Source organism: Fringilla coelebs (genome assembly GCF_963513975.1).
Source record: "Fringilla coelebs genome assembly, chromosome: 11".
In the NCBI taxonomy this organism is placed as follows: Eukaryota; Metazoa; Chordata; class Aves; order Passeriformes; family Fringillidae; genus Fringilla; species Fringilla coelebs.
The window spans coordinates 17,795,183-17,820,019 of record NC_140037.1 but is presented as its reverse complement, the minus strand read 5'-3'; the positions used below and the strand labels follow the sequence as shown (position 1 = coordinate 17,820,019).

General features: G+C 49.1%; 1 protein-coding gene across 2 annotated transcripts in view; it reads right to left on the bottom strand.

Annotated features, from left to right (window-relative positions):
- The window catches only part of FHL1 (four and a half LIM domains 1), a 29,213-nt gene extending 16,117 nt beyond the window's left edge, over positions 1 to 13,096 (bottom strand). For both annotated transcript variants that reach the window (XM_084213185.1, XM_084213186.1), the window contains exon 1: positions 13,016 to 13,096. The gene's annotated coding sequence lies outside the window, so the exon portion shown is untranslated. The remainder of the gene's footprint in view (positions 1 to 13,015) is intronic.
- Between the last annotated feature and the right edge of the window lie 11,741 nt (positions 13,097 to 24,837).

Below are 24,837 nucleotides of genomic sequence, written 5' to 3'. Positions count from 1 at the left end.
CAGCCCCTCCATGGACTGCAAGGGGAAGACCACTGGTGTGAAGGTGTCCATGGAGGTCACACAACCCTAAGGGGAGACAAAGACTTCCTCCACTCCTCTTGGGAGACAGGGTCACATGTACTGCCAAGACTGGTCTGATTCAGAAGCCTCATAAGAGCAGCAGGCTCATAATTGGGCTAAAAATCTTCAAATACTGCATTTACCTCTTCCTCCCCAGCAGCCCTACAACTGTGTCACACACAGACCCACCCAGCAGTGCTGTGATGACTCTCAGTCCCTTCTGCCAGGTGATGTGACCTGGGAGGAGCCATGGGGCCAACCAGCTGCACCAGAACTCAGTTATTCCCCAGCCCATTACTCCAAAACTTCACACTCCACAAAACTCCAGTTAGGGCAGTGAGTTCCTTAGGGCCATCTTGGCCAACCTTAGGTCTTTGTTCAAGTTCAGTTGCACTCATGGGCAGGGGAATGACCAGTGGAGCCAAACATGAGGCAGATATTTGCCAGTCACAGCTTTCCCCATGTGGCTTAGCCCTAGCTTCAGAGCTGAGAAAAGTAACTCAAGTCCCTGTCAAATAAATACCCCAGTGACCCAGCCAGGCAGCACAGCAGTCTTTCCCAGGACAGATGAGGTGTGAGGAACAGGCACAGCAATATAATCCTGCCATACCCACACAATTAATGCTCATGTCAGGGCTTCACCAAGCAGTGAGTGAGCCTTCACTGAAATAATATTTCACAGTGTCCAGCAGGATCTCAGCACTTCCAGTAGCTCCCAGTTCCTTCTCATGGGCACAGAGCTGGCTGGGCAGTGCTCTGCCTCAGGGAGGGTAAACAGCTCACTGTGGAGCTCATGGAAGCAAGTTCAGCTGCTGGTTTGCTTCACTGTTTGAAAGCTGGGTCATTCTTTAGAAATCTACCCGCTAGGAGTCAGAGATTAGCAGCTACCCAGACATCAGCCACAACACACACGCTCTCCAGCATCCCCTGACACCCTCCTGTGCTCATCCAGGACCTGGCAGCAAGGAAGTCTCACAAGGTGGGTGTTGCAAGCTCTGCCCAACTCTTCCTCCAAAGCCTGGAAATGCTTTCCATGTGATGTTTCCTAGGAAAATACCACATTCCCAGGAAGCTGCTGGGCAGATGGTTCTGCAGACCTCCATCCTCTGCCCACACAGGACAGGGGCCAAGCCAAATCCCCACACCAGCAGTGCTCTGTGGCACCAAGGAGCCTGGGAATTTCCCCTTACAGACCTTGACTTTCAGGGGAGGAGAAGAAAGGGCTGTTTGTGGATGGACTGTGATTCTGGCAAAACACTCTCCAGAAATTCAGCACGTACGAGACACTGAGGATAGAAAACATCAGCTCAGGTGGTTAGAGAAGGGCAAAGCAAAAGCCCTCAGGAAAGGGCTGCCTGGCTAAGGGTGAAGACAGGCCACCTCTCTGATGAGGACGTGCCCTTCCAAGCATTGGCATGCCAGCTGGGAAGACTACCTGGCATCCAGCACACCATCAAAGCACTGCCCAAACTTGGCACAGGCCACAGGGCCATGCCCTCAGCACTGATTTAGAGCTGACAGAGCCAGCACTGGCACATGCTTTAGCAGGAGAAGCAGCCCAACACCCTGGGCAGGACAGTCCCCTCGAGCAAGATCAACATTTGGCTGTCTGCACTGTCAGTTGTTAGCCAGAGCTGGTGGCTGAAAGGACCAGATCACCCTTGTTATGTGGCCATTTTAAAAATAACCTTTCCCAAAGCCCCACAGTGCATAACCCTGTGTCTGTCTCCCCTCCAGGAGCTGAAGGGATCAGCTTGCAGGGCTGATGGGTATTTTTGGGCACTCTGACTAATTGTCAGGACATATGCTGAGCATTCTTTACAAGGAAAAACAAAGCTGCAAAGTCTCCTCCAGCAAGGCCTAAGGGGTTGGATTAGTCACAAGAGTTATTTTCATAAACCTCTGCTTTAGGAAGGTTTGATTTAACTTCCAGCTTCAGATAAGCGCAGTTTAAAATGGAAGAAGAGGTCAACTTCCTGGCATCCCAACACCCACCACAAAGGCCAGGCCAGGCTGGGCCACACTGCACAACAAGGGCAGGAGAAGTGGAAACTCTTCACCTTGGAGTGGCTTCAGGTTCACAAGCGCTTCTTTGGTACCACATTGGGGATTTTGCCAGTTGCGTCCCCCTTCCTCCCTCCACTCTCAGGAGCTCCCAGCTCAGAGGCTGCAGAGATTTGATGTCAAAGGCCACATCCCCGAGAGGAGCAGACATCAGCCAGTTCTTGCAAGTTTATTTACCATTTAAAAGACTTTGTTCTAAAAGCAACCTGCTTTGAGTGGGTTTCCTTGTTGCAGTTCCTTGCTGCTTCTGTCACCAGCCTGAGCACCTCAGCAGCACTTCACCCAGTGCCAGTTTCAGGCAGCACTCATCAGTTCACTTTCTCTACACTTACTGAGACAGCAAATAAAGCACTTGTGTGCAACATCTCCCCAACACCCTGGGACACACAGGCCAGAGAAGCCCATGTTCCCCCACCACTTTGCTCTCCCTTTCTGCCCAGAAGATCTTTGAGATATTTGAAGCCCCATTGCTGTCTCAGCCCCTGCACTTGTGCTTTCCCCTTTTTCTGGTAAATATCAAACCTTGCTCTTCTCATTCAGCAGACACACTGCACCAGCAGCACACACATCTCAAGATGACAAGAGCTCTCAGAAGTCTCCACCAGTGCTCTCTGTACATTTTCCCCTGAGCTGCAGAGCAATTTCCACTGAGGATAAGTGTTGTCAATTCAATTTCTAATAACGGCATTAAAATGTATGAGCCATTTATCTGGAGTCAGGGATAACATTTTCAAAGTGCCCGTGTGATACGGGAATGTAAATCTCATTTTTCATAAAGTGATAAGGATCCTGAGTCTCTCTGGAAATATGTCAGATCAGAGCTGGGCAAGGACTGCACAGGAAAGCTTTACCTGTGGGGCTGGTTACAAAACATAGGCTCAAATGTTAAAAAAAAAAAAAGGAACAGATAGCTTTAAATCTTTCATCAGGGTTAGGATTCAATTTCAGCCAAAACCAAAGTCCCAGCCCAGAATGGTTTTCAGAGCCCTGCCCTGGTTTGTGGTATCCCAGCTGAGTGTCATTATCTGCAGGATAGAGGCTGTTCTGGGGAGGGAAGCAGGGGAATTCTCCTCCCCAACATACTCCCACTCTAGTTTTTTGGTAACCTAGCAAAATTTGAGTTCCTGTAGTGTCTTGGAAACGTTAAGATCAGAACTTGGTAAGAGACAGCTCAGGCCAAAGGAGAGGGGGGTGAGGTTACTGAAACTGCTAAATGGAATCGCTTCATTTCCCCCCTCCACCGAGCCAGGGCATTCAGAGCCAAGGGAAGGGCTCCTCTCCTCTGCCCAGCCTCCCACAGCAGCTCTGCATGCTACTGCATTTCTACCAGTGCTGACTCTTGGAGCAATGGGCAAAGCCTGTGAGTGGGTACATTCATTAAACACAAACTTCAGAAAAAGAAAAGTGAGATACTTAAAAGAGTATTTGATTTTAAACACAGAAATAAACCAACTGGATCTGGTAAAAGTGCTTGTGTGTTTGATTAAGCCATCCCCTGCTCTGGGATGGATTCAGGCCCAAAAAATTATTTTGTTTTCTTTCTCAAGTAGCAGAGAGACAATAAATTTAGGGACAACGAGCAACACAGTCTGCACAGAGAAACAGCCCTTCTCAACACAATCACTGCCAGCTCTGCAACTAGTGCCCACATCCAGCCATTAGAGGATGGGCTCCATGGGACAGAAAAGCACTGCTAATTGCACACAAATGCCAGAGAAAACTGTCAAAAAGCTGAACCAGATGTGAAACAGTGGTTTGCTTTCTTTGAAAACCAGCTTGTGCAACTGCATTTCATGAGAGCCCACAAGCACCACGTCCCTCTGGGAATGCTGCAGGACAATGGGGAAAGGGGGAGGTTTCCAAATCATAGAGGGTTTTCCTGCAGCAGCAAGGACTCTGCTGTCCCTTTGGTAACGTTTTACCCCTTGGGACACTCTCAGCTGTGCTAGAAGGAAGCCTGGCAGGAGCCTTGCCTGCTTTGTGCTGGGGCTGAGCAAGGCTAGGCTTGGTCCTGGATCTGCAAAGAACAGCAGTGGGTTTAGAGACAGACAGCAAAAAGGCAAACACACCTTGGTACCAAGAAGGTGAAACACTGGGGGAGGACACAGGGGAGACCTGCAGGGATGCCTGTCCTGCTCCCAAATGTTAACATCCAGTGCTGCCCCCCACAGAAAAGAGGTGACACAAAGGGACATCAGACAAGCAGTGTCTCATCTCCAAAGAGATGCTGAAAGCAGAAGATAAAATGCTCCACGTGGCATTTGTAGGTTTTAAAGTTTTTCAGCACCCTGCCCAGCTCAGGTCTGGGCAGTTTGGGGTCCTGGTGGCTGGGGCACAGGGCTGTGCCATGCAGCAGGGTCACAGGGACTCGAGGCCAGCCCCTGGGACAGCCCAGGCACACCAGAGCACTGCCCACCTTGCGGCTGTAAAAGGTGAATTCATGTCTGTCTCACCCAGATCTCACTCAGCTGTAAGTCCCCACATGAAAATCGCCTCCTTTCCAATGCCAGACTGCTCCAAGCACCAGGCTTTCCTGAGGCTTTTCCCTGCAGCTGATGGCTGAATGCACTGGTGGCACTGAGAGATGCTGAGGGGCTTGGTCAAGTCACCAAAGCATTTCCCACATGGCTCCAGAAACGAGCTGGAAAAAATCCACCCACAGCCTTGGAAGGGACTTGCAAGAACACATAACTTACAGATCTCTTGTGATTGTAAAATTATAATAAAAGACTTCCAAAATACAAAATACCCCTACTGAAACCAATTTCTTTTTATAGATGCAGCCTCCATCCCTTGTTTCAGAAAGCTATGAAGTTAATCCAAAAAAAAAAAAAAACATGTTTTTTCATCATATAAGTAGGTTCACAGATCACTTTTCAGGGGGTCAGCTTTTGTTTGCATTTGTGCTGTTGATAATTGTTCCCTGTTTTCACTCACTGGAAATTATGTCCTAAAAGATTTGCTGAAATCCATCAGTGGGCCTCTGCTAAGGGGCATTGCTTCATCAAGACAGGTGCCAGGTGATGCTCTCACATTTTTCTACACAACTTCATGTATTTGATAATTCAGCAATGAGGAGCAAAACCCAAGCAGAGTCCACAGCCACAGCTTTGTCAGAAAATGCGAGTCCATTGAATGGAGTGCATCTGGAAACACCTCTGTCCTAGCAGAGAAAGGTGCAGGGTGATCCAGGAGCCCTTCCTGGGCTGCCAGGGGACAGAGTGCAGCTCAGCCTCCTTATCCTGCCTCTCTCAGGCACAGCTGGCGCTCCACCAGAGCCCCCTCCATCATCCCAGAAATGCCATCTCTGCTCCCACAGTGCCCTGGCAGGAGGTGACTCCAAAACTTCAGTCCTGACCTGCTTAAACTGGGGACACTTCAGGGCAAAATAACACCAGAGTCCAAATGTTCAATTTCCTGCCCCAGGTATTTTGCAGGAGAGGGTGAGGTTTCTCCAAGCCCTTGCTGCAGCCCCTGGAGCAGCAGCAGGAGAGGCTTGGCCTGTCAGTGCTCCTGCCCAAACAGCTGCTGAGAACCAACCCTCACCGACAGGTCAAACATCTCAGTTTCCCCACAATCCTTTCCCAAGGAGAAGTTTCTGGGACAGGGGACGTGGCAGAGAAGCCACCCCAAGGCTCTCCAGCCCACAGTCCCACGAGGAATGTCCCTGCCATACTTCCAGGAACTGTAAAAGCCCTGTCTCAGCAGCCAGCCGCACGCAGCATCCCCTGCACCCTCTCACTGACAAGGCAAAAGCTGTTTGGCGAAGCGGCTCCCGCAGCATCCAAATGGCCCTGGAGCCGCCGGCATTCCTGGCGCTGCCCCCCCTTCCCCCGGCTGCTCCAGGGATGAGCTCATCGCTATTTCAGGTCGAATTTGCACTTGGCAATCTCCCTGGTAACCAAAACAACTTACTCCTCGGTTTATAGGAGATTTATTGGTTGTTTGGTTCTAGTCTGGTGTCTAGTGGAGCACACGGAGATTTCCCGTACTAGAGCACGGGCTGGGGGAGGGCAGGGAGGGCTGGGGATGCTCTCAGCAGTGCGCCGGGGATGGGCGCTGGGAGCCCTGCAGGGCAGGGAAAGCCGCCTTCAGCTCACTCCTGAGACATGGAACTGAGGAAAGCAGCTGTGGGGCACGGCTTTCACCCACACACGCCAAGGGTGAGCCTTTAGGACAGCCCCCTGCCAGCCCAAACAAGGGTTACAGCCTCTCCTGCACATCAGAGTCACCACGGGGATGCTGTTTCCAATCCTCTCCAGCCAAAAATCAGCAAATCTTTCCCCAAACAGGAATGAGTCCCCCACCCACTACAAGAAACCCATCCTACCACAGGGACAGATCCAGAGTGGAAGTTTCCACCTTTGGCTGTAAATCATTAAGGTGATAATGGCATAAGAGAGAAGGGAATATTATGGCAAGGGGTGGGTGACATGTTCTGGCATCCACCAAAGCAAATCCAGAGAGAATTTAACAGATTTGCTGCTCTCCCATCCTGATCCCATCCTGGCCCTTTCCAGAGGCAGCACTGAAATAAATTATACATCAAGTGCATTCACCTGGCAGGCTGTGCCCTGGGGAGCATGACTGCCTTTCAATGGGCACAGCAAGGGCAGACAGGAAACTGCATTTGCTTGTGTTGGGTGAAAGACACAGCTCTGTGCATTTTTAATGTGAGATGAGACCAGAGAGAGAGAGAGAGAGATAGAGAGAGGGAAATCCTTGCACCCTGGGCTGTTCATCAGTGCCTCTCCACAGCACTGTCAGAGGCAAGAGCACATCAGGACAATGCTTAGACATCACCAGGGAATTTATAAGTGGAAGCAAAGCCACTGAGTCTCCTGATTACCATCTCAAATTACTCAATCCAGATGAGGACCACACACCTGTGTTCTGGAGGTGCTGTCTGTGTTTGCATTCCCTGAAACCACAGGCTGCCCTGAGGTTAATGCTGTACCAAAGAGCAGGACACAGTGCCAGGCCTCTGGAATGCTCCTGGGATCCTGACACTGCCTCTCTGGGCTCTTGAACTGAGCAGGCATCAGTCAGAAACTCAAACTCATCCACTGGATGAGGTAAATCAAGCTAGAAAAATCTCTGTAGCACACAGCAAGAGCATTGTGAGTGCACACAGCTGTCCCCAGGCAGCAGTTTCTTGGGATGCTGCAGCCCTGGGGATGACACACCTCCCAGGAATTTTAAAGAGCTCTCTGCTATCTCAGTGCAATGAGAAGAGGGGAAAACCAAGAGGCACAGAATGAAGTGCAAAAGGCTCAGGAGTCCAAAAACGAGAGGATAAGACAGGAGCTGGAAAGGGAGGCAGGCAGTGCCTCAGAAGTGACTAATTCCAAACCTTTGCTCCAGCGTTTATTATAGAAAAGAACAGATAAGAAAGGCTGATGGTAACAACTGCCAGGGGCAGCCAGTCCCAAGGTAAACAAGCAGCAAATGCCTTGGGAGCAGCCTGCCAAGTCCAGATGGTTCCCACCTCTTGGGGCATTTCTTTAGAAGAAAGGACATCATTTTCTCCCACCCCAGCATCCTCCAGCAGTGGCAGGGGTGGGGGTCTATATTTAGGGTGGTGTCATAGTCAAGGGACTCTTTGGTCACAGACCACTGGAAGCACATGAAAACTGAATATTCCCATATGAAGGCTCTGAGGAAGCCAACTCCTGCAGGAAAGTCAACTAACAACCACTGTGGGCTGGACCAGTCGTGGCTTTAGTGTGAGGAACCATTTCTATTTTTCTTAGCACAAGAAGAAAGGCATGTCCAGCACTCTGGTTCATATGAGAGAGTTTTGGAGGATTGAGTGGATTTTTTGCTCTGTCCAAGCAAAACAGCAAGAGCAATTCTTGCTCTGCCAGAAGCTCTGAAGCTCCTCTGCAGCTGAGAGCTGGTGTAGCACAAGAACCCTCTCACTCTGGGACAGCTGCTGCAGTGCTAAAGGGACCTTGAAGCAAAATAGGTGGATTATAGATCTCTGTACCAACTGTGCCTCCCTGCAGGAGCCCCTTGGCATATGGAGCACACACAATTCCTTGTGAACAGGAGTCTTTTAAACCCATGATTTCAGCAGACAGACACCACTGGAGCCAGCCACTATTTGATTTGAAGCTCCCTCATATGTCAAAGCATCATAAATCTGTGAGGCAAATTTTAGTGTCCTCTTTTCCACTCTGCTCATTTCCCCTTTCCAGGGGTGGAAAGGGATTAGAAGCAAGAAAGCCAAAAAGCTGCCCTGCAGTGATTCTTCCCAGCAGGAATAGTTTTCCCCTGTTCTCCATTAGAGGTCTGGGTGACAAGTGGCATTCTGTATTTGATCCCAACAGGTCACAAATGCAGCCCTGTCCCTCCACCTTCAATCCCTCACAGCTCTGACCCTTGGCTGCCAGCTCCCAGCACAGCCAGCTCTGCAGGAGGGATGCATCCCAAACAACCCCAGGCACTGGGGTCACCTCAAGGGACACAAAAGAGATGAGGCACATCTGTGGAATGTAGAGTGGGTCTTCTGAAAACATCAGTCCAAAGTCAAGAGGGTTTGAATTTCTTATTTATAAAAATAATGCAACTCTGCAACAGCATCCAAACCAAAATTGTATCTCTGCCTGAACGTTTCCTGCCAGGCACACAGCAAAATAGCTGCCCTTCCACCCTGGATTGCAGCTCCAGGACCTGTCAGGAACCCTGCCCTGGCTCTCCAACTTCTTCCAGGGAACTCTAGTTCAGCCTTTTTTTGAAAGACTGCTTCTAACCCTGTCTGTACTATTCCAGCATGGCTATAGTGTAATCATTGCCCTACTTTGTTATTCTCCAAAGCCTGAAATGTAATTTTAGCCCTGTCTTGCCATAGAACACAGACCCTATTTCCCGTCTATTCTGATGGAGATGAAAAAGCTGGAGAAGCAAAAGAGGGAGCATCCATCCATCCATCCATCCATCCATCCATCCATCCATCCATCCATCCATCCATCCATCCATCCATCCATCCATCCTCCCACAGAAATGCCACCACACTCTCCTGCTCTGAGAGGAGGAATTTGCCCTGGCAGCATCCTTGGCACTACCCATGCCTGAATCACTCTGGAAGCACCAAGGGCCAGCTCCTGCCTCAGTGAGAGCTGCAGGGAGGGAAAGCACTGCCCCATCAAGGGCTTCTCTGTGGCTTTCCAACAGCAGCTCAGAGCAGGGCAAAGCCCTTGCAGGAAGCACCCAGAGCAGCCAAATGAGCCATTTCTGGTAGGGAGTTTTACCTACAGGCCTGGGGAGGTTTCACAGAGAGAAATGCTCATCACACACCAGCCTCAGCCTCTTGGTTCCAATTCATTCCTCCAGAAGCCAGCTGGGGTGATATTCCCAGATACTCTCTGGGCTGCTCAGCCACAGAAAGTGCCAGTTAAAGCACACTGGGGAGAGGAGCAAGCTGGGCTATGTCCTGTCTCTGAACCCCAGGGAAGCCCCAGTCCTTTGGTCCTACACCCAGGCAAGTGGCTGCAAACAGGGTTTTAGTGGACCCAAGAACAAAAGGGCTGAAGGCAGAATAGATGACACAGTCCTTCCAAAACCACACTGCAGAAGTAGAAGCATGCATTTATCTAAATAGCATTTAATTCTTTCGAGTCACAGAGTCTCAAGAGCCATCTGCTTAAAACTCCTCTCCAAACAGAGTATCTAAGTGAAATATGAGGTCTCTTTCTTCCTCCCACACTCCCTCTGCCAAAATCAGACATGAAATCACTGATCTCAGACATTTCTGCTTTGTTGCTTTCCCTGTCTGCGTTTCTATAACACAGAAATGAAATAAAAAGCAATTCAAATGAATCAAGATGTAGTATTTTGACTTACAATCTATTTTTTTATGAAATCACTGGTCATTTCTGGGAAGGTTTATTACATAGACACAATTTCCATTATCCTTTCAAGCAAAAGTGAGTCCACCCTGCTCAAGGCAAAGAACTGAATCTGAAATCTCAGCTGTGCTAACTTTGCTCTCCTACCAGCAGGGCACAAGGTGACAGGGGCTAGGGACCACGAGGGGGACAGACAGGCATGGACTGCTTGGCTCTGCTCTCCACACATCTGCGTCTCTGTGTAACCCCTGAGAGCCTGAGCCTGCCCATGGCTCTCCAGGGAGCTGCTCTGATTTAGGAGCAATCAAATCAAAACCAATCAGAAGCCTGAGCAAACTTTGCACATTGCTGGTGGTGAGACTTTTGTTGCTTCATTTAATGTCCTTGGGACTTCAGGGTAAGCAGCACCACAAAAAGGGAAATGCTAAAAACAAGCTTGTGTGATCCTTGTCTCATCAGCAAAGATCAGAGGAATTTTCTACCTAAATCCTCCAATGCTTCCACTGCCTGGTGAATGAACTTAAAAGAACATAATTCACCCAGGCTGCTGCTGAGGGGACAGCATAATTCCTGGCTCACATCTGCCTCTTGCTCCATTTTGTGAGACCTCACCTGCAGAGCTGTGTGCAGCCATGGGGTCCAGCATAGGAAGGACATGGAGCAAGTCCAGAGGGACAAGGATGATGGAGCATCTCTCCTTTGGAGACAGGCTGAGAGAGCTGGGATGGCTCAGCCTGGAGAAGGGAAGGCTCTGGGAAGGCTTTATTGCCATATGGTATTTCAGCACTTCAAGGGGGCTCACAAGGAAGATGAGAACAAACTTTTTATCAGGGCCTGCTGCAACAGGACAAGGGCAAGGTCTTAAACTGAAACAGGTTAGATTTAGACTAGATGCAAGGAAGGAGATTTTTAAACTGAAGAAAGCACTGGCACAGATTGCCCAGAGAGGTGGTAGATGCCCCATCCCTGGAAGTGTTCAAGGCCAGGCTGGACAGGGCTCTGAGCAACCTGGACTAGTTGAAGGACTAAATGGCCTTTAAATGTCCCTTCCAACCAAACTATTCTGTGATACAAAAGGAAGTAAGTTCCCTCTTGGGGGCAAGGAGATCAGTTCCTTAAAGATTTTGTTGCATCCTAGTGCAGTGGGTGTAGACTGCAAGCCACATTCATGTGATAAGGATTTAGATTACAGATGAAGGGCATCCTACAGCATCACTTCCCTGTCCTCAGCCATGAACAGGGACCTGACTGGGCTCCCCCAGCTGCTTCCTGCCATATATCTGGATTTTCCATTCACAGTACACCTCGATGGAAAGGCTGCTTCCGAAGGAAAGGCCAGCCAAGACAGGCAGGCGAGTGTTTATTTTCAACTGTTTGAGTACCCTAAACATTGCCTCCTTTTGAACAGCTGCCATTGTTTACATCCAAGCAGAGAATTGTACCAGCATACAGAGAGACAAGCCATCGCTCACAGCAGGGAATAACTTCTGCCAGAAGCAGCTCAAGGGCCCAATCCTCAAAACCTTCCCCAGCCAAAATTCCTCACTGCATGTCAGAAACCAGCTGTAAAATCCCAGCCCTGAACTCCTTCCTCAGAGCCATAGTCCAAAACCTGAGCAACTGCCTTTCTGCTGCACTGAGATCTGGAGGGGTTTGGGGTTTTTTTGCACTTGTTGGTGCCAGCTCTGAAACACCTACCCATATTTTTCTTTTAGGTATTAGTCAAGAAGGAATTTTTATATATTGAGCTCCTTAAGGAAAAATTAGGAACTGGTTTGTATTCAAGAATGCCGTGTTTGGGAAAAAGAAGAAAAGGGTGTTGTCACTGAAGTATGTGGGTGCTTTTATCATTACAAAAGAAAGCTGAAGTTTCAAAGCCATATTTGGTTGCTTGATCAGCTATTTGCTTTGTACATCATGGCTTAAGAATTTTATCAGTTTCCTTTCGGAAGTTTTTTTGTTGTCGTTTTTAAAAAAACACTCTTCCTCTCAAAACAGGGTAAAAATGCTATTTGGTAGGTGGATTGCTTTTATAGTTTTCCCCATTCCACATGCTAGATTTCAATGGTTTAAAAAATAGTCACATCCCATTCTCAACCACAGATGGGCTCCTGCTTACACAACACAAACTGAACCAGAGTCCCATACGTTAACTTATCTTTTGACCAATTACTAAAGAAAAGATTAATGACAGAAACACCCACCTTGCAAACACAGGGGCAAATACAACTTCACTCATGCAAGTGACTTCCCAAATCTATCTCAATACAGGGGTGCAGTGTTTGTACAAAGCTGAAGGTGTTTGCATTCACATGGGTGCAGCTGCAGAACTCTGCGACTGCCTGATACTCCATAATACAGAAAGAGGAAAGGGTGATAATTATTAGGTAAAAGTTTGCATTCCTACATTCCCCAATTCTGTTACTGCCAGCCTGCTCCCAGGATTGTTCCTCACATCACCTGAGAGCCCACAAAACAGTCTCTGCTTTAGTTATTTCCTCCCCAGATCTCATTAAAAGCCTCAAAGAGGCACATCGGATCACCTGCCCAGGAAAGCACAGACCTGACAGCTCTTACACAAATCAGTACCACTGCAAACGCTCCCTGAGCACCAGTGCAACTTGGAAGCAAAGGGAAAAGATGTATTTATACCCCAGTGTTCAAAGCAACCACCTTCCAAGAGGCAATATGCATATCAGGAAAAGAGGATGCAAGAGAAATCAGAAGTAAGAATGTAGATAAATCCCATTTCCAAAACAACCCATAAAACAAGCGGTTTCTGAGGTTAACTCAGCGAACTACGGAGAAATTGCCTGCTGAAGTGTTGTAGAAGTGCATTACACACCCACAGGCTTCCCCCTCCCCACAAACCCTTCTCCGGCAGAGCAATCACAAGGCAGAGAAAAGACCAACACCAGCCCTGAAATCCAAAGATCTGCGAAGCGTGGGATGCCGAAGCGCTGCTGCCCTGCTCGGCGAGACGATGCTGAGCGGCAGGGAGGGAGGGAGGGATGGAGGGAAGGAAGGAGGGATGTGCTTACAGGCTGCGGGGAGCCGGGAGCGCTGCGGCCGCCGGGGGAGCGCAGGGTCCGGGCTGCGCTGGGCTGGCCGGCGGGAGGAACGCGGCTTCCAGCTTATAGCAGGGAGGTGCACGGCAAAAAAAAAAAAAAAAAAGTTAGTCCAACCCAGAGCACTGATCCTGCCCCAGGAGCAGCTGGAGGTGGGGAGCTCCTCCCAGGGTCACTGCACCATCCCTGGGGGGAAAACCCCGAGCAGCGGCGGCACTTTGCCAGCAGAGCTGTCCCGAGCTCCCCGCACAGCGCTGCCATGGGAACCACGGGATGCTGCAGGCTGGGACAGCCCCGCTGCCCCAAAAAGGACCAGCAGCTGCACTCCCCGACAATCCTCTGCAGGAGGATGCCTCGCCTGTCCTGCCCAAACAACCCTCTCCCAGTGCTAAAGGCTTCCCTGGAAGCTGAGTTATACAGCACCTTCAGGTTCACAGACAGAGTTTGCAGGGCACAAGAGGAGCAGCAGGGATGTATTTCAAGTGAGAAGTCTGAAGGGAGGGAGGAGACCCAGCTGAAGAGAGCACCAAAAAAATGCCAAAAGAGGAGTATTTTCTTCAAAGCAGATATGGAAAAAAGTACTGTCAAGTAGCAATTCATTCCTATTTCAAATTAATCCACCAGCCTGTGCTGCTGCACCACACCAGAAAAATCTCACAGCATTCACATTTGCTTTCTTTTCTCCCTTTCTCCATCCCATATTTTTTTAATATTCTTCTGAGTTTATCCCACTTACTTTCATTCTTCTGCTATTGGAAACACAGCCCAGCAAGAAACTAAGTTTATTTTTCAACAAGAGGTGCTTTGTGTTGGAGCTCTTGCTCTACAAACAGGCTTTTGTGGTGCCTTGGAGAGCCACCACAGAGCTCCTGACAGGAGCAGGAGAGGCTGGTAGGTGTCCTGGGCACAGCACCAGTATCCCTGGAAAGCAGGTCATTGTACTTGGGCCAAGGAATTTCTCTTTGTTAGTAAAACAAAACGTTGTGTAAGAGCAAACACACTCTTTATAAAACCATCCTTTTTTTTTTTTGTGTCTCTGTTCATTCAACAGGTAAGTCCCAAAGATTCCTCCAACACTGCATCATCCACATCAACAACACCCCCAGGAGGGACAAGAACACTGGGCTGCCCTGAGGTTCAAGGCTCAGACTGCCACCACTTGCCAAGAACAACTTCAGGCATGCATAAAACACAGATGTGAAACACCAACATCATTTATCACTATGGACTAGAGTTTACACTTGATTTTCAAAGGAATTCAAATACCCATTTCCAGCTCATTTTTCCAACAGCTCTCCCAGCAAGCATAAAACTTAGTCACCATTATGAGAGCTTTTCTCTAGGGGCTGTATTCAGCCATCAGTTACAAGAACATTAGCAGAGCCCCCCTGCCCCTCAGGTATGAGGTTTGTAATGTGTTTGCAGCTGCAGAGCTCCAGGATTCATGAGAAATTGCAGAGATGAGACCCATCAAGGATGGGACATTCAGACAGAGCATTCCCAGGTAGATAAATCAAGGCAAGAGCTCCAGGAAAAACCAGAGGTGCAGAGTGTGAGGGTGCAAAGATAAGCCAGGTGCTGCACAACTGTAGGAGAGCATCACCAGGGAGAATTACCCTGCAGGCAGCTCCTGGGGGGTTTCTTCTTTCAAAAGAAGGAGTTCTCCTGCCTGTGGCATAAACAGAAACAGGAGGAGAGAGGAGTGGGGAGGGTGCTGCTCCAGGGGCATCTGTACCAATGGATTCCCTTCTCCAGGACCAGCCATTGCCCCCGTCCCCACAGCATCTTGGAAGATCCCAACCAGATGATGCATCCTGGAGAAGCACAAGTGCTCTGATAAGTGCCTGACAGCAGGCACCTGCAGCCCACCAGCAGTGTAACAAGCATCCCCCATCTGCAGGGAATTCATCAGGCTGCTATCAGGAACCTCTTATTTAATACTCACTTAAAATATTAGATACTTATTATAATTATTTAAAGTATTAGATGCCTTCCACATACAACACAAACTAGAGATTTCATGACCAAATCCTAAATACCATCAAAATACCATCAAAAGCAAATCCTAAGCAGCATGTCTGCCAGCTTAATAGAGTAGCAGCTAAATAATAAATTCATCTATTTAATGTGGGTCTCACTGGTTACAGCAGAGCAGGCTCTTATTTGATAAATTCATTGCTCTCATTGGATTGCAGCTCAAGGCCTCATCCTGCAATTGCTGCATCCTTTGGATCCCTGTTGGATTCACCACCCAGTCCCATGTGCACAGTGTCAGATGCAGGAAAAAAAAACAGAATAAAGGTCTGGAAAGGCATGTGGCACAGAGCAAGTGCTTTACCCCATCTTCAGTATGGCTGCTCCTGCCAGAAAGTGAGTGTGTGCAGGACCAGACCTTAAATCAGGCCTTAAAATGACCAGTATACCTGACAGAGAAGAATTTAAGCACTCCAAAGCTTGCACTCATCACAGCAGCAGCTTTATTCTGTTTGGAAAAGAGCACTGCATGATTTAGAGAGCAAGGACAGCACACAACCAGAGTCAAGGAGAAGGCACTGGGGCACTGCCACGTTACAGATACAGTAGAGCACTATAAAAATCTCTGCCAAAGCATCAGATTAAACAAGAATAAAGTGCAAGAACGACACAACTCATTGCAAAGGACTGAGTCAACTCTGAGTCAATCCCCTGCTACCACCAGTGCTTGCTAAGGAAGATAATCAATTACCCTGCAAATTGATTTTTGGCAAACACAAGAAATAAATCTAAAAAGAAGGACTCCAATGATCCAATACATCCTTGACTAGCTATCTAAACAAAATGAACTATGAGCAGAAGCACTTAAAACTGAGTTGGTTGAATTACTCACTCAAACCTATCTGCTAGGAAACTTTATTTGGAGATTGTAGAGCTTCAGAGGGTGTGGGGAGGCTGCTCCACAGCCAAGTGCTCTCCAAGAAACCCTGAGGGCAGGACACCCCCCAAAGCCAAGGGCTCACCCCAGAGCAGGGATCATCTGCACCAGTGGAGAAAAAGAAGTGTTTGGATTCATCCTTTGGGTCTCTGATTCCATTCAATCCCTCTGCAGCCACAGAGGGGGAAACCCTCCCACCCCTGGGGCCTGGTTTTGGCAGGGGAAGGAGGCCAGGACACCTTGGGGTGAATCCGTGCAGAATGCCCTTCAGGTGCCCCATGGGGGGGTTTGGCTGTCCTGCCTCCCACGTGCCAGGCTGGGGCTGGGTGTGACATCCTATCCATGGTGTCCCCTAGTCAGGGCTGGCAGAGGTGACAATCACCCTGTGTGAGATGGAGCCGCCCCACTCACCTGCCCGAGGTGGGACCCCATGGCCACACAGAGCCACTCTTCACAGCAGCAGAGACAATCTCCACACACAAAGCCTCCAGAGCCCTCCTCTCCCAGGGAGCCACTCAGGTCTTCCCTCAGCTCCAGGTGAAAATAATCACCAATCTCCCTCTTTAAAGCAATTATCAGTCATTATCCCCTCTCCCCACTTTGTGCAAAACAGCAGGGAAAGGTTCTTTTCCCCTCCCAACAGTCCAAAACAGCTGGGAAAGTTCCTTTTCCCCTTCCAGATTGCAATCTAAGGCATGCAGCTATTTTGGTTCAAGGTACCAACACAAACCCTCTTGTCTCCCTGTCCACACTGACTCCTGGGGTCACTGCCCTGTTCATTCCCTAATGGACAGGCTCCATCCTCCTTTCACCACCCCTGAGAGCAGGAAGCCTTCCCAGCAGAGGCAGCCACCCAGGCTGGCTGCTCCTGTGCCATCGATGTCCCTGGCTGGGTAGAAGTCATCCATCCTGTTTTGGATGGGTTCCTTTTCCCCTGGAATATAAAGCATCCATGGCTCACACAGGGCCTTCCAGCTGAAAGGAGAGCTGTCATGTTGGAAAGCTGATCCCCTGAGGTCCCAGGCGGGGCTCTCTCTTCAGTGTGTCCTCTGACTTTTCCAAAGTCTGTGTTCAGCCCCAGGTGCACAGCTTGCCCTGCAGTGAGTCATTTCAAGAGAGGATAAAGAAGAAAAGAAATAGAAGAAGAGATCCATCAGTCTCCCCACCCTCAGCCATCCCACCATTGTGCTGCCCTGGGGGATAACTGGTGGCCAGATGGAGCCTCAGCCCTGCAGGCAGCTGGAACTCACCTGGCACCAGCTAATTACCTCACAGCAGCAGCACAAAGTCTCCAGGCAGGCAAAGTAATGGAAAAGCTGAAACACTTCACAGTCATTCCTCTCTGGGAGTAAGTAAGGGAGGGCTTGTGGAAGGTGTGGTTAAAACATCAGTGATGCAGAGCCTTTTCCATGGAGTTTGAATACATAACACACTGCTTTGCAAACTGATGCACAGGAGAGCATCACAAGCTGTTGGCCACACACTGTGGGCTGTGATCCCCAGTGGGAGCAGCCAGGCTGCCAAAACACAGACATCTCTGTGCTCCTGCTGCAATTCTTCCTAGCAGTGTGGTTTGGAAATCATATACATGCACAGGAGTGAGGGTGAAATTGCTGAGGGGCATCAGTGGACTCTTCTTCATCACAGGTTGAGCAAACCAGAAAAGGACCAAGTTGTCCTGGCCTCAAGTTGCACCACGGGAGGTTTAGGTTGGCTATTAGGAAATATTTATCTGCTCGAAGTGTGGTCAATCATTGGAACAGGCTGCCCAGGAAAGTGGTCGAACCACTGGTCCTGGGAGAGCTCAAAAATCATGTGGAGACCTAGTTTAGAGCTGGGATTGGCAGTGCTGGGTTAATGGTGGGACTCGAGATAAGCTTTTTCCACCCTTTATGATTCTATGATTCTTTAAATTTAGTGGGTAAAACAGCAAGCCACCAAAAAAAGGGTTATGATTGTATTAGGTGACATGCACAAGACTATCAGCTTTCCCCAATTTAGTGTCAAAGTATTTGTGTAGCACAGCCCCAAGATGCCATCAGCAAACCTGGATCAAGAGATCAAAGGAGATTTCCAAAAGCTGGACAATCACCTGCTGAGAGCCTGCTGGTGAATAAGCCCATGAGTAATTACAGTGGCTGTGTTGTGACATCACTGCTACTCAGATTTTCCTGAGTGACACCAGAATCTGCACATGGAGAAGGGATCTAGCTAAAGATTGTTCCCACCTTTAAAAAGCAGCTGCAGAGATGGCTCAGCTATCAGATTAAGAGGAGCAGCCGTGTCAGCCCTCTTGGCGTCCTTTGGCAGAGTCCAAAATGCTTCTCCCAGAACAAGTTGCTCCTTCTGTGCATGGAAAATTACAAAGGTGACTCCCATTTATAAAAGATGATGCACCAGAGCCCCGCAGGAATGGACCCATCTGTTGACTGTAGCAAGGCTACATTTGGAAAAGGCAAGAGAAACTAAGGTTTCCAACTGTCCTTCCAGCAACAATTTAAGTTTTCAAGGAATGTTGGCAGCAGACACAGCTATTTATCTGCAGCCTGCAAGGGGCTATTCAAACACACCAGGTTTTCTGCCAAGGGTAGGGCTTGAGGTTTTCTGCTCTGTGGTTGTTTGAACTTCAGCATTTCCATCCACATTCATGCGCTGGGTCCTGGTGTTTTTCCTGCTGGATCAGAAGCAGGGATGTGGGAGCAGCAGGCAGCTTATGGCCACGGGCATGGCCCCACATCCCTGGGACAGGGCAGCCCTGGGAGTGCCCAGCTCTGCCCCTGCAGCCCCACACACCGACCTCGTGGGCACACCCACTAACTGCAGTGTGGGAAGCAGCCTGGCCAAAAACCAGCTTTGCTCCTGCACAGCTGCTGCTGTCTCCAGAGCTTTTCAGCTGCCCTCTGCTGAAGTCAAGTAAATTTCCATTGACTTCAACAACTGCTGGGGCAGTTTGTTTAAGTGTTTCCAGACTTTGGCCCTTCCAGCAAACACCTTGGCCAGACATTAAACAATAACAGGAATCCATCAAATATTTGAGTATTTGCATATGTCAAACAAATAAAATTTCAGATGAGGTTTGGTTCTTGGTCCTTATCAGTTGTCAATTCCTGGGTGGATACCTACTGAAAGAGATTTAACAAGGGCTTCTAATAGCAATAAGGTAAAGAAATAGCAATATAATATAAGGTTTTCCTTCCAACAGAGCAAAGGGATTTGTGATGACACACATTATAGACACAAATATATCTTTATTTTACTGTATATAATTACCCTGAAGTTGGTCTTTTTCCTTGGTGTGAGACTCACCAGGAGTTTCATGTTCCAGATTTAAAAAGATGGCTTCCAGGCATCAAACCAAAATGAAGCTTCTTTATTAATTTTAGCTTTGGATTTTAGTCTAAGAAAAAAATCATTCAAGGTACCCACAGACTAACATAAGTGAAATACATGTTTTAATAGCAGAGGAAATTTTCAAAGCATGACAAATGTCATTTTGCCTGAGTCTGCAGCTAAAATCAAATGAATTAAAAAGCTGAGGACCATGAAGAAACACATACAATTGGATTAGATCATTCCATGAAGATGGGAGACAACAGGCACAGAAAGGGCTGGGGCTCACAGTGTCTGCTGCAGCTCAGGGCACCAAAATTAAATTCCCCATCATGGTACAAATTGTTTACCTGGCTTGGGCAGGGTGACAATTTCAGCCCCTCAGGCAATACCTGCCTGCTCCAGGTCTGTCTGTCCCAGGGCTGGAACTGAAACCAGCCCAGCCCACCACACCCAAGTGCCTCTGCAGAAATCAAAGTCTTTTCTCTTTTACATAATGGCACAGGGAATTGTGCTCAGACCTGCACTGATGGCGATGTGGAAAAGCCAGGTCACACCTTTCCACTTTTTCTGCTTTCTCCTTGTGTCCAACAGCGCTGGCCAGATGAGCATTTTGAATTTCTGTATCAGATCAATTTTCCCTTTGCTGAAAAAACAGATTGTATTAAAATTATAAGACTATTGATGGAAAACTTAGTCACAAATGAGGTTGGGGTTCGTATTCTCTATGCCAAACAAATCAAGGGAGTGGTATCTCATTAAACTACATACTTCATGTTAGCTTCCTACTTAGGCAAAAAGTAAATTTGTGCAAGATTTCCAGAGGCTTTGTTTCACAAACAAAAAAAGAAATAGTCATGGGAAAATTACAAACAATTTGGCACTAAGGAAATTATGAATGCAATTTCCTGAGCTCAGTGTGCTGAAGGAGCTGCAGTAAATATCTGTCAGGCAGCTTTCTCCAACAAAAGATTTTAGATTTGATACCCAGCTGCGAAGGAGATTTGTCTGTGCTGGACTTTTGTTCTCCTTCCAGTCAGATGGGATTTTCAACTGGCTTAGTTTAGCTGGCACAAAGGGAGCATGGGTGTGTTGCCTTTGGTTTAACCAAATTTTCTGGGAATCATCTCTTAAGTAAAAATGGCAGAACTCACTTCTTTGCTGAGTTCTGCTGAAGAAAATTGATTTAACAATGATTTGAAGTCAAACTGAGAGACCCAAGAGAAAGATCTCAGACATATGCATGGCTACAGAGAAGCTGTCTTCCTGCCACTTCCAAACTGAAATAAATCTCTTCAGTAAAAGCAGATTGGGATTTTTTTTTTTCCCTCAGCAGCTCAAGTGAGAGTTGGGAACAGAAGAAGAAACTGAACCAACAGCAGGGAAAAATATTTGGCATTAGGTATTCTGGATCTGAGGAAGAACACGAAAATTGTGCACAGACTACTTAGATTTTGATAACCCAGCCCCTCAGGAGAGCAGCTCCCTGCCAGGAGGGGTGACAGAGGCATGTCCCGAGACAAAAAGGGCTCTGGGTGCTGCGCGTTCCCTTTGCACCCCCCTGAAGCAAACCTGAGCAGGTCAGTGAAAAGTGCTGCCCTTTGGGGGCTGCTCAGGCCCTTTGGGGGCTGCTTTGGCAGGGGCTGGATCCTCCCTGGAGCTGCAGGTGGGTGCAGTGCAGGGGGGTGCCGTGGGTGCTGCTGGAGCGGCAGCAGAGCAGGAGCAGCTCTGGCTGCAGGAAGGGTCACTCAGAGCCCTGGGCACTGCCCCCGCTCCCTGCAGGGAGGATCCTGCCCCTGCCAGTGTCCTTGGCAACCCAGAGCCACAAACATCCAGTGGCAGGGCCAGGAGGGACAGAGGGCTTGGCCAAATATGAAACCTGGTAACTGGCTATAAATATTTACTCACTGGCCTCAGCTTTACTCGTTCTGCTGCATCGGAGGCTGGGGGCCACGGGGCGCAGGTATTAACTGAGCTGTTTGGGGTGCTCCAGGACTTCCAGCAACACCATCATCTCCACTGTGTCCTGAGCCAGATCCACTCCTGGGGAGGCCACTGGATGCTCCTTTTCCCAGCCTGAGGAGCCAGTGCATCCTTCTCTGCCAGTGGTTATCCACAGCAGAGGTTTTGCCCAGTCCCTGTGCCAGCCCAGCCAGCTCTGCACTCAGAACTGCTCCAGCACAGCCTGGCCCCAGCTGGGCTCTTCCCCCAGAGCCATGGAACTCAGTCTTGCCAGCACTGCTGAGGCCAAATGCCAGCTATGGAATCTCAAACTGAATATCTGTAAAGCCAGGATGATCCATTTTTTCCAGGGAGTTTTTTCACTCACCCCCTACACCCTTGTCACGAGCGCTGTGTCTATTATCAGCTCTGCCATCAGAGCAGAGACTGCAGCTGGAGCAACAAGGTCTCAGATGGAGCTGAGTTCAGGAATGTCACAGTGCCACAGGCCTGGCTTCTCTCCAGCAGGACAATAGCCCTGAGCCCTCTTAGGCATCTCCCCAGAACTGAGGTACAACACAGCAAATATCTCAGCAACAGAGCTCCAGCCCATGCAGAGCAGAGAGCAATCACAAGGGAAATTTGTTTGTCTTTCGTAAGAATTTGGACATTTTTGTGTGAGCAGCAGACACAGGTCCGGGGTCCCAGGGTGGAAAACACTTCAGACATACCCTGTGCAGTTTTAGAACTGTGTCACCTGAGCTGGCCCATCAGAGGAATCCTTGATTTTGCACTTTGAGAAATGGACACCAATGCAAATAGTGACCTCAGACCACTCAGACATCATTTGGCTAAACAGCTTTAGAATGGTCAGGGCTATTTCAAAGCTAAAAATTAATGGCAGAGTACATGGAGAAGGGAAGAAATTTGCATTAACCCTGGCCCATCTGTCACTGAGATACACAGACATTTCCAATTCTCTCTTATTGCAGATGTCAAAAGCTTCAGAACCTGTGAGAATTCACATAACATATCCAAAGCACCAGTGATTAATATTAACTACCTGAGAAAAGGAAAAAGCAACCAATGCTGCATCTCTTGTTCTTTTTTCTCTTGTACCTGTGGGAATTCTTGGAGTGAGCTGTATCACAGAAGAGCAGACTCAGCCGTGCATCATCAAAGGGTGCAGAGGAGACACTTCAAGGCACTGCAGGGAATGAGGATGCTGTGAGGATGTGGAGATCTGCTGTCCTTAGCTGGTTTTAAGGTCATACCCCTGGAACTACTACCCAGAAAAGGCACATTTTGGTTCAGACCAGTGCTGAGAGGAGAAAGGGCAAGAGAAAAATCTTTGCTGCTGTCTCAGCCCAGGCACATTTACATTGCCAAGTGTTCCCATGCTCAGCCAGTTGGTGTTTCCCTGTTCTCAGAGCATCCTTTACCCTGCAGTGCCTGCCCTGCCCAGCACAGCACCCGTGGGTAGGCTGGCATAACTGCCCTGGCTGCTGCAGGTGGAAGGGCTGACATGCTACACAGAACTGTCAGCTTCAATTTATGCACATTTTTAATCTTTTTCCACATTCCTGGGAGCTTATGCACACAGGAAAGGGAGCAATGTTCACACATATCCTTAAAAGTAGCCATGACCACAGCATTGTGGAACATGCAGGCTTAGAGATTGCAGCCATATATGGGCTCCTTGGGGCTGGAGCATCCCTGGCACCCCTGGGGGGAGGACAGCTGGTGGAATTTCCTAGGAAAGGACAATTAATAAAGACCCAATCCTTTTGTGTATACACATGTCTAAATATTGGACAACAGAGTCAAGGCTTTGCCACCCCAGAGCTCTGAACCTTACAGGACTCCTGCACACATGAACAGATTTGTAGCCTCTAACCCAGGTTCCAAGAGCAGGGACTGTGAGGGCTGGAGAGAGGAAAAGCACCAAGAGAGGCTGTTTAAGGGCTGCCAGTCCCAAAGGAACATGCTCCAGAGCCCCTGGTCCCCAAACCCTGTTCTGAGAGCTGACCTCCAGCAGCACTGAGTGGTGACAGGCTGGAATTCTGCTTTCCCTGCTGAGCTCTCCAGTCACAGCCTCACCCCAACACCTCACCTCTGCAGCACCCTGAGACTTGGCTTTTCTTCTTATCTGAGGTCCAGGAGCTTTCAGGGACACCAGAGCCACTGTGCTGCTGTGGCACTCCCTGCTTGGCCATGGCAGGGACAGGGCACCAGGAGCCAGACTGTCCCCAGGGCTGCCCCTGCCAGCAGGGTGCAAATCAGCCCCTGGGCTCAAGGTGGCTGCAGGCACCAGGTGTGCTGCAAATGCCTTTGGGACAGGTGAGACACACATTGCTCCCAGCTGGGTGGGGAGGTGGGAAGCAGGGGGCACACTCAGGGTTGGTGCTGGGCAGTGTTGCTACCCCTGCACCAGACACAGAGCACACAAACACTCCCAAGTCCCTGGGTTCCCTCACCAGCTGGGCAGATTTTGTTAGGGCTGTCAGCAAGGACACCATTTCTCCATTTCCATATTAATTGCCTTGTCTTCCAATTACTTTCCAATCACAGACATGTGTGGCTAAAAGAGGTTTTTTTAATTTACTGTTGTGAGATTATATTTGGGCTCACTGGCATCTGAGAGGCCATCTCAGATGCATCTTCACCTCACTAAGAAGCTTCCTCCACAAAACTCCCCACATCTGGTGAGAAACTCTCTTTTGGAGTTGTGACAAGAAGAAGTCCTCCTGCAACAGTGCAAGCAGCCATGATGGCCACAAATTGGCTGCAGATGTCAGCAAAGCCCAGTGCTAGGAATGGCCTGGTGGTGCCCAGGTGAGGGAGACACACCTGTGAGACACGGGGAGCTCCAGCAAGGGCTGCAGCTGACCCCTGACCAAAACTCATCTGCAGTCAGCTTGTGGCCACTGGCCTTAAACTCCTCATTCTGAAAGCTTAGTAGAGAAAAAATGGCCAGGAAGCAGCTGGGCTGAAAGGGGAAAACAAGGCACAGGGAGATGTTTGTGAGCACCTCCGTACTCCAGGGGTTTGGGAAGGTGGTGCCTCCTGTGCGGGGCTCAGGGTGTCAGAGCAGCCGGTGGTGCAACAGGGTCTCCTCTCCTTTGTGCTGATAAGGACTCCCTGGATGGTGCCTGAGGTGTGGGGAGCCCACGGGGCACGGGAGGGTCCCTGGAGCAGGCTGGGCTGGGCTCTGATGCCTGGGTCTGCAGGGACACAGCGGGGATGGACAGCTGCTGTCCTTTCCAATATTGCCATCTAGAGGGCCCAGCAAGGACCAGAGCTCCTTGCAGGCCATGATGAGATGAGGAAGAATCAAAGCCTTGTTTTTTTTTAAATTTTACCTCATATAAATGCTACCCCAGAATGATGTGGAGATGGAGAGCCAAGGGTGCAGAACTGTCTGCAGCTTTGGGCATGGCAGTACAGGATTGCTCTAAACACAGCCCTGTGAGGTTTTTGAGGCTGCAGATAGCCAGTGCTGGCCCCTTTCCCAGCACTTTACTGATCCCCACACAAAGATGGACAGATGGTACTGACTGAAAGCTGCCCCCCATCAGCTCACACTGAACAGAACTCATAAAAGAGGGACTAA